This window comes from Takifugu flavidus, chromosome 8 (assembly GCF_003711565.1).
Source record: "Takifugu flavidus isolate HTHZ2018 chromosome 8, ASM371156v2, whole genome shotgun sequence".
NCBI classification, from domain to species: Eukaryota; Metazoa; Chordata; class Actinopteri; order Tetraodontiformes; family Tetraodontidae; genus Takifugu; species Takifugu flavidus.
Genome location: NC_079527.1, coordinates 2,234,129 through 2,243,006, shown reverse-complemented (window position 1 = coordinate 2,243,006; position 8,878 = coordinate 2,234,129). Strand labels below are relative to the sequence as shown.

The 8,878-nt window shown below is 44.8% G+C and overlaps 1 non-coding gene across 1 annotated transcript; it reads left to right on the top strand.

The window, feature by feature from the left end:
* Positions 1 to 835: 835 nt before the first annotated feature.
* Positions 836 to 907, top strand: trnam-cau (transfer RNA methionine (anticodon CAU)). Its single transcript has one exon. It is a non-coding gene; the product is annotated as a tRNA-Met (tRNA).
* Positions 908 to 8,878: the final 7,971 nt, after the last annotated feature.

Sequence of the window (8,878 nt, the reverse complement as noted above, 5' to 3'; positions counted from 1 at the left end):
CATAACTTGGCCTTGAAGGGAAATGTTTGGATTTGTCCATCTAATACCATGTACAGATGGCGCGTTCTCACTTCCGCCCGTCAGCAGGATGCGTGGAATATTTGCATTAAACCGGCTCCGTTCTTGCTGCCGCTGCAATCATCCCCAGTTGCTAAATGTGTTTGCAACAAAAGCTATGCAAATGCAATTTCCCAACACAAAACGGTGATGATAGACGAGGCAGCGAGTGTGTCTGTTTCACACAATCCTTTAGATTAAACCCACAGTTATCAGACAGTCAAACAAACAGTTTAAAGTGGAAAAAAACGACTAATAGAAAATTCTTGTTTGGTGTATTTAGGTTGATTGATGTTTGTTTTTCTGCAGTTTCCAAATCAGTAAAGTGCCCCTCAGGTGTTCCTGCGTTTAAAATAAATTCCTTGTCTCCTTGACCTCGTCTGCTATGATGGAAGCAATTACGAGCACACACACACACAGCAGAAAGTTCTGGGTTTTAATGCCACCATTCGGCAGTAGTCATGACTTTTCTCCAGGTTCTCCACTTTCTTCCCATAATCCAAAAGCTGAGATGGACTGGCGAGCTCCCGGGGTGGATTCCTGGTTCCTGGCTCTTTACGTCCGTGGCTGGATGATCAGTTACATGAACAACATCACACAATGGCCCGATAACGACGTCGGGAAAGAAAGGAGATTAAAATTCTCTCAATCACGTCTATTGCAGTGAAATTGTTGCTCTGTTTGGGTTGGGAGCTTCTGCAGCTCCAGTCGTCCCAGAGGACACGTCCATGTTGAAGTAGCTTGGCTCTGGACGGATAATGTCCAGCTACAGATGTCCAGCAGAGTGGCGCAGCGGAAGCGTGCTGGGCCCATAACCCAGAGGTCGATGGATCGAAACCATCCTCTGCTATCAGCTTTTGGCTGCTGCCCTTCACTTTAGACAACTCATTGTTTCAACCTCATTATAACTATTCGGAGCCCTCCTGTATGCTTATATTCATTTACTGGATTGGCAGATTTTATTGTCTATGTCTGTCCTGTTGAATGTAGCATTGATTGTCGCACTGTCCTGTTTTCCTCTACCGGTTCATATCAAGAGGCACAATTGTGGCACAGGCAAAATCATGTAGAACACTTATTACATTTAGAGTTTTTCCACCTTTTATATGTTGATGGTTTTCTTCACTGGACCTTTAAAGGTCCCTTCTTCCATTGAAGAGCAGTAAACACATTACTTTTGTAACATCTGACTGTTTGGCCGGATCAGCACAGCCTTTGTTAAATTAAAATCACTTTATTGATCACAAAAGGTCAATTCAGCCCCAACAACACAAAAAGCCCCCCGGCCAGATGGTACAATTCCACAAACAACTGTCCTTAATTCACAAACCCATCACATGAGCGCCACTGGGGACACTGGTCTGATTCAGCTGCCACGGCGAGATCCACCACAAGTTAACATTCTTGGATTTAGGGTCTTGTTTTTACTCTAATTGAATAATTATGAGTCCACAAAGCACAATTAGGGAATCACACGGGTTTATCTCCAAACACGCTAAAGAAAAAACACTGTTTCTGAAAAGTTCTAAACCAGTGCTGGTTTCATCATTTGTCCAGTCAGAGTTTGGGATCTTCTCCTCCTGTCCAGTGATTCGCTCAATTCTTTTGGTTATCCTCATTTTCTTCCACAATAACAATTAAATGCTGTACTTGTCATCATAAAACCTAAGGATCAAGGTCAAATCGATTCCCCTGAGATACTGAAATGTCTCTGTCATGAATTATGAATCCGACTCCTGCCTATGAAGTGACAGGGAGCGAGAAATCATGATGAAAGATTTTAAAGGAAACAAAGAAAAGCAGCGTCACTCGTGTTTTAAGACGGGGGTCAGAAGATGGTCACAGTGAATCCACAAGCAAAGGCGAGCAGAGGTCTCAATCACACGTGTCGGCCTTATCACACGCAATGGTTTGGAGATAAGGCTGCTAGTCGAGGGTACGTTGCTCAGGTTCTCCTTGGAAGCTGCTGAAATCACACAACAGACGGTGGCAATACTAGAACTAAAGACCAACAGATGCTCTCTTATTGCATCTTTATTTGATTGCCTTTTTCTGGATGGATGGATGGATGGATGGATGGATGGATGGATGGATGGATGGATGGATGGATGGATGGATGGATGGATGGATGGATGGATGGATGGATGACGGACGAACGGACGGGTGGATGGATGGATAAATAGATGGATGGACGGACGGATGATGGGTGGATGGATGGATGGACGGACGGATGATGGATGGATGGATGGATGGATGGATGGATGATGGATGGATGGATGATGGATGGATGGATGGATGGATGGATGGATGGATGACGGACAGACGGGTGGATGGATGGATGGATGATGGATGGATGGATGGATGGATGGATGAACTTTTCCTTCAGTGAGGAGGAGCCTCCACCCGTTGAGACAACCTATCTAAATGGGTTCAGTCAACAGTCATTAAACCACATGAGGAATCAAATGTCGAGACTTTGCTCATCAGACGACGGTCCCTTCTCCTTCCATTATTTGGGCTAACGCTAGCCTAAGCCCTCTGAGATTGATATTGATCATCTGACTGGGTTTAATGGGAAACCAGCATCTCCGCCAGACAAGCCAAACACAACACAGATGCCCGACACACTTGAATTGTTTGACATTTGCAATCAGCACCTTGAATTATTTAGAAATCTATCATGGGCCCATTTTAAGCACATTGCTGAGCCTCGTTTCAGCCGTGAGAAACGTACAGATAAATGGAACCAACCATGTGGTCACCTCAAGAGTTTGTGCACACTAATCTGTCCTTAAACAAATCTAATTTTGCACCATATTATGTAAAACTAATATGTCAAATCCATCCAAAAAAAGGGCTTTTGTTGAATTTGAATTCTCCTGTCATGGAGCCACCTTGAAAACTGGTCTTAGCCTGCTGAGGAATTCAAGAGAGAAATATTTATTTACATGAAGATTGAGAACCAAGGTCGTTTCTCCCACGCTTCCGTCCCCGCGAGTCTGTTACAGTGTTTAGTCGGTAGCTGGGCAATCTTCGGCTCAGACAATTATTACCTTTAAGGGCCTAACCGGGTTCCTGGAAAACACTGACAACAAACAGCTCTATGAAGAGGAAACAAAGAGGAGATGCATACAGAAGCCGGCCGCCAAAGGAGAACGCTAAAGAGTCTCACGGCACTTTCTTAGAGTAAAAATAACCCCCTTTGTGTTATGTTAGAAGCGAGAGAGCTCAACGGACTATAATGAAGTCGGAATGAAGTCGGAGAAGCGTGAAATCTATAGCGGAAGTTCCACAGAGCACCGCCGACTCCACCACCTTTTAGAAATTAACAGGAAAAGAAAAACATTTTCAGGAAATGTCACAGCCAACATAAAGGATCCGCAGAAACTTTTTTTTTTTAAACAGCCGAGTCATCTCGGCGGGTCGCTCCCTCTTGAACGGCTCCATTCTCTGGTCACTGTCACCACGCTTCGCTCCTCCTTGTTAACCTAAACTCGCTCTCTGACGGCGCCTTAATGGGGGTTCTCCACTGTGACCAGGGCTGATTTCATAGTTCTGTCATCCTGCGTTACACCTTTTCTAATGACTCTCTCCTGTACTGTAGTTTCTGAAGGCGTGTCTGTGGCTGTGGAGCTGCTGGTACCAGTGAAATAAAGCACGCCAGGTAGCCAAGCTGGCGGCTTTTGACTCACAGGACTTGGGTGGATTCCCCAGTCACCTGTGGTATTGCTATGAATTTGTTAGAAGGCTACATTCCTTTTATTTAATGAGCAGGAGGGTCCCCCTACATGAGCCTGGTCCTACTCAAGGTTTCTTCCTGTTAAGGGGAGTTTTTCCTTGCCACTGTTGCTTGTTGGGGGTCAGGCCCTGGGATTCTGGAAAGAGCCTAGAAACAATTTTGATTGTAACAGACACTATATACCGTATTTTCATGACCGTAAGGCGCACTGTATTAAAAGGCGCAGTCTCAGTTATGGGTGCTATATCTGTATTTAAAACATACACAAGGCGCCACCGTATTATTAGGCGCATGCTGAAACATACAGTAAAAAATGACAACGGAAGTAAAACAGTGAGTTTCGACACATTTATTGAACAAAATATTCATTCTTCCGCCACAAAACCATCAAAGTTTTCATCTTCTGTATCTGAATTAAACAGCTGCACTATTTCAATGTCCAACGTCCTGAATTCCTCTTCTTCATCATCTGAATCGGACTCACCGACCGCTTCCGGTTCGGTGAGTCCGGTTTGGTGAGTCCAGCTTTGATTTTGTGAAAGCTCTTCCAATACATGAAGACGGCATCATAGCCCATGTGTCTATCGCCACTGTGCTGGTCCCTTTTTCTCCACTTTGTGGGTCAAAGGGATGTCAAAAGTCAGAGGGATCTCATCCATGTTGGTGATGTGGCTGGGCGCGGTTATCTTGTCGCGGCAGTAGGTGCGGAAGATGGCCACCCTCTCCTGGTAGTCCGCGGGCAGCCGCTGCGCAACAGTTGTCCTCGCGCGTATGGAGAGATGCTGCCGCCTCATAAAGCAAAAACACTAAGATTGCTCGATTGCCATTTTCAGCCGCATATTAGATGGCCTGTAGTTTAAAGTAAGCCTCATTCATACGCGTCTCGCTTGACCGGCGCCATTTTAGGGGATCCTTAAGCGTAGGTGTGCCACTAATCGATTGGCGGAGCGTTTACTGTAGTGCACCCACCAAAGACGCACAGCAGATTTTGAAACTTAGTCCACACACGCAGCGTACCATATTATAAGGCGCACCGTCGATTTTTGAGAAAATCTAGGTGCGCCTTATAGTCGTGAAAATATGGTAAATAGAATTTGAATTAATTGAATTTAATTGAAAAGACCACATCGCTGTGTTGTCATTTAATAGTAAAGAAATGCCAATAAAAAAAACATTTTTCCTCCCTTATTTTAGCAATTGCTAACAAATAGAGACAAGTGCTTTCGAGATATGAAGCCCATTCTCACAAGAGAAATATGTGACGCAAATGACCGTTTGATTTCAAAGATTTCGAGGTTGGTCACGCAAAGGTCAAAGGTCGGGCCGCACTGCGAAAACAAATTATGTTTAACTGGGCATATGTGGCAAATTCAGGGCCTAATTACGGGAAAATGTCACACAAATTAAAAGGATGAAATTGGGGAAAGCGTTGACATTTTATACATGCAAAGGTCAAAGGTCGGCTTTGTCGCCTCGTCGTAATGATTAATAAAAAAAAGACTTTTGGCCGCCGTCCAACACTGGAACTTACGAACAGCAGAGATTTTGCCCCGTTTCTGTTAAGCAGGGTTATAAATATGTATCAATTAAAGTATATTTTGGAAAAAATTAAAATTGAGGGAATATTCTTATAGGTCTTGTAGATGTAGCAAAATACATGTTAAATATACTTAAAAACCCCAAGAAAAATTAGTAGTCACATTCCATTACTGACATAAGTTTGGGACTTTAACTAACTCTGTACATTTTAGCTGTTAGCATCAGTTAAATGTGTCTCTGCCCTCTCTCCCCCCTTTAAAGTCGTATCGATATTGAGTAAACATTCGCAGCACACCAGCGATCCCGTGGAGCCTGAACATGACGGGTCACCTCGGGGGCACGTGGCTCATCTTCAGGCTAAATGAAACGGCCTCAGGAGACGTCGGCTCCTCTCTTTCCCACCTTCCCGTCCTGACTTCTCAGCACGAGGTGCCGATTTAATCATCAGGTGGACCGGCTGCCGGCAGCGTTCCTGACTTTGTCTCCTGTCAACACGATTCTCTGCCCGGTGCACCTTCTTTGCCTGGCGCCGCACGCTAGACGCGTCACTTCGATATCTCTCGGTCCCCAGCAGATACCCATCTAAAGGGCAGCGCCGTGAACCGGGGGTTAATCAATTTTATCTGACTTTAATTTATGCAGGGTAAATAATGAACTAGCTTCCCTTTATTAAACATTAACAGAAAAATCATTAGAGTGGGGGGGGGGGCTCCAGGCCAGGATTTGCTTTGGAATCTACACACTTCGCATGTGATTAGAGGGTGGCTTCAAAGGTGGGCTCAAGGCAGACACCCAGTTTAGAAAAAAGGACATATTCAGCAAAGGCATTTGTCCCTGATCTTGTTTTTTGGCCAACTGTTCAGGAATTTTCGCTCATAGCTGTGAAACTCTGAAGGGCAATAAGCAAAATTAGCATAACTGCTGTTGACAGCAGAGATCTCTCCTGTTTCTGAGGGTACCAAATAACAATAACAGGTCAGATCTAATTAATTAGCTATTCTATGTCTTATCAAGATTCTCAGCAGCTAAAGGGAGCATCAAACTCCTTAGGTTTCTTATTTAACCTTCCATTTCCACTGTTTATTTCCCAAACCTGCCCATCTGCATAATCCTCGTGCTGTAAAACATTTTGCTTAAGCTGAGTGAATTTTTGATCAAACGCTTATTCAGCCGCACGGCAAGTTTCTGTTGGGCTTGAAAAATATGGCCGCAGGCACCGCCGCTGTTTGCCGTATTGACAGAGTGGGGGGGGGGGGGGGGGGGGGGGGCAACAGTCAAAGAGAAAAGAGAGGTATGGGCAGGAAGCGGGATGAAAACAAAGGAACATATGCAGTGGCAGGACTTCAGATTGGTTGCTTGGGTTGATCTGACTCATGTGGCCTTGGTCCTCAGATATAATTTAGCATTCTGACTCCTCTGAAATGGCCCTCTGCTCCCTGTGGAATTGGATTTCTCTGTTATTTCAGCACAGAGGTTGGAAGTGTGTTCCCATAAGTCAACTTGTTGGCGACACTGCACGTATGGGCCCCTCAGAAATAAGAAATTTCCACACACTGGCTGGATTGTATTATTCATATTTTGAGCGGGGCCTTCCGCTGATAAGCTAACAGATTGTGCCCATGGACTCTATTCTTAGCAAAAAGAGACTTTTTTTTCCCTCCATCTCTTCTTTTTCTTCTAGCTACTTAAGATGCGAGACAGGACTCACTAGTAGTTTGACAGCTGGCCGACGTCTGCTGCCTTTAAAGCGCTGCGCTAGTAACAACAGTGTTCAGTTCAATCACCAAACAATAATGGAAAATCCTGCTTGAGGTCCAAATACAGCTTTTGGCGTCTCAATGTTCTTTCACATCCTTTTAGTTTGGGTCTTTTCAATGACTGTGGTTAGGCTAGCTGCGGGGTCCATGCTATCAGAGAACATCTGAAATACACAGCTAGCTTAAAACAACACAACGCTTTATGGGATGTTGCCTAGAGTGGAGCGGCTGACGATTTTCAAAGCAATTGGATAAAACCCTCAGTGTGGAACGTGTCAAGGTTAAAAGTCTCTGTCCAGCACTCCAGGAATCTGAAAAAAGTTTTATTGGTGGTGAAACACATTAATCAGATTAATCGCAAGGTTTCTGTGGATTCATTTCAGTTGATCGTGATTAAATATCATACATTTATAATCTATACTAATCACATTTCCTTTTACATGAGCAAGCGGACCAAGAAAGACGTGAGGGTGGTTTATCAAAAGCTCGTTGACACGTTAGCTGAAGAGCTAGCAGAATCCCTGCCGAACGTCTGCTTCTCGCTGATGTTGTATTTTCAGCTTGAAGTCCTTTGGTGAAAAGAAAATACATTTTTGCAACATCTGCATTATATTTTAGGCCCTTTGACTGTTCCTGGAATTTTCTTGTACATCAAAAGGGCTATTTAATGTCCATCTTTATCAGTTGCTTCTGCAGCCTGCCCGTCACTACCGGATCAACTGCCTTTTTGCCCATGCATGGTGGTAACTTGACTTGGATAAACTGCGAAACAAAGCATTAACGTGTTGACTTTGACAGCCCCATTGACAGGAACAGTAGAGATGACATTAGCTGAGCTTAGAGGTGAAAAGCCTTTTTTGTTGTTGGTTTTTAATGTTCACAACACCTGTATTGACTCCATAGATGAGCCGTTTTCACAATGTATTCAGGGGTAGTCAGCTAGCGGATCAAGGTGAGATCCCGCGACTTGTGACAACAACGAAATCCTGCTGAAACCATGCACCTTTAAGAACCACACAGCCGGAGTTTGTTCTTCAGAAGCGAGCTGCCTCGGGCGAAGCAGAGCGCTGCCAAATCAGGTGAAAACCAGCTATCTTAAAAGTGTGTATCATCTGGCAGCATCTACTGGTAAGAATGTGAAATGCACACATTAAATAAATGTCCCCTGGCTTTGCATGTTGAGGTTATTTAGAATGATTAAAAAATAAGTACCACCTAGTATGAGATGTTCTATTTTTCTGTGCTAAATCTTCAAAATCTTGCTGACCTGAGCAAAAAAAAGAAAAACACGTACAAAATGCTAACCCTGAGCTACACCGTGACGGCATCTGTAGGGACCAACCAACAGTCATCCTCTGGCAGCAGCAGATAAGTGATTCGGGCTCCTGGAGCCGCAAGTCTTGGCGGTTATTACAAGCCTGATATTAAGTTTGAAATTCACTCGGACAAGTGAGCAAAGAGAGGCGGCACCGAGACATCTGCGCTACAGGCGGAGCGGGGCAAACATCCAGATCAATGACAGCGTCGGCCGCTGGGCAGCGAGCCAAACGGGTCACAGCCTGGTGACAAGAGTGGCGCTCGGTCCCCGCGTCTCAACTCGCTGTCTTCCTGACGAACATTTTCTTGACCTGCTTCATCAGAGATGTGCCACCGCAGCGCCAGAGTGATAAATAGGTCTGGTTACACGCCAGAACGGGCCGTCCCCCCCTCCAACACTCCGACAGACCGGATCGGGTCAGATCCACCTACCGACCCAGACAGAGAGGCTGCTTGTCCAAACTGAATT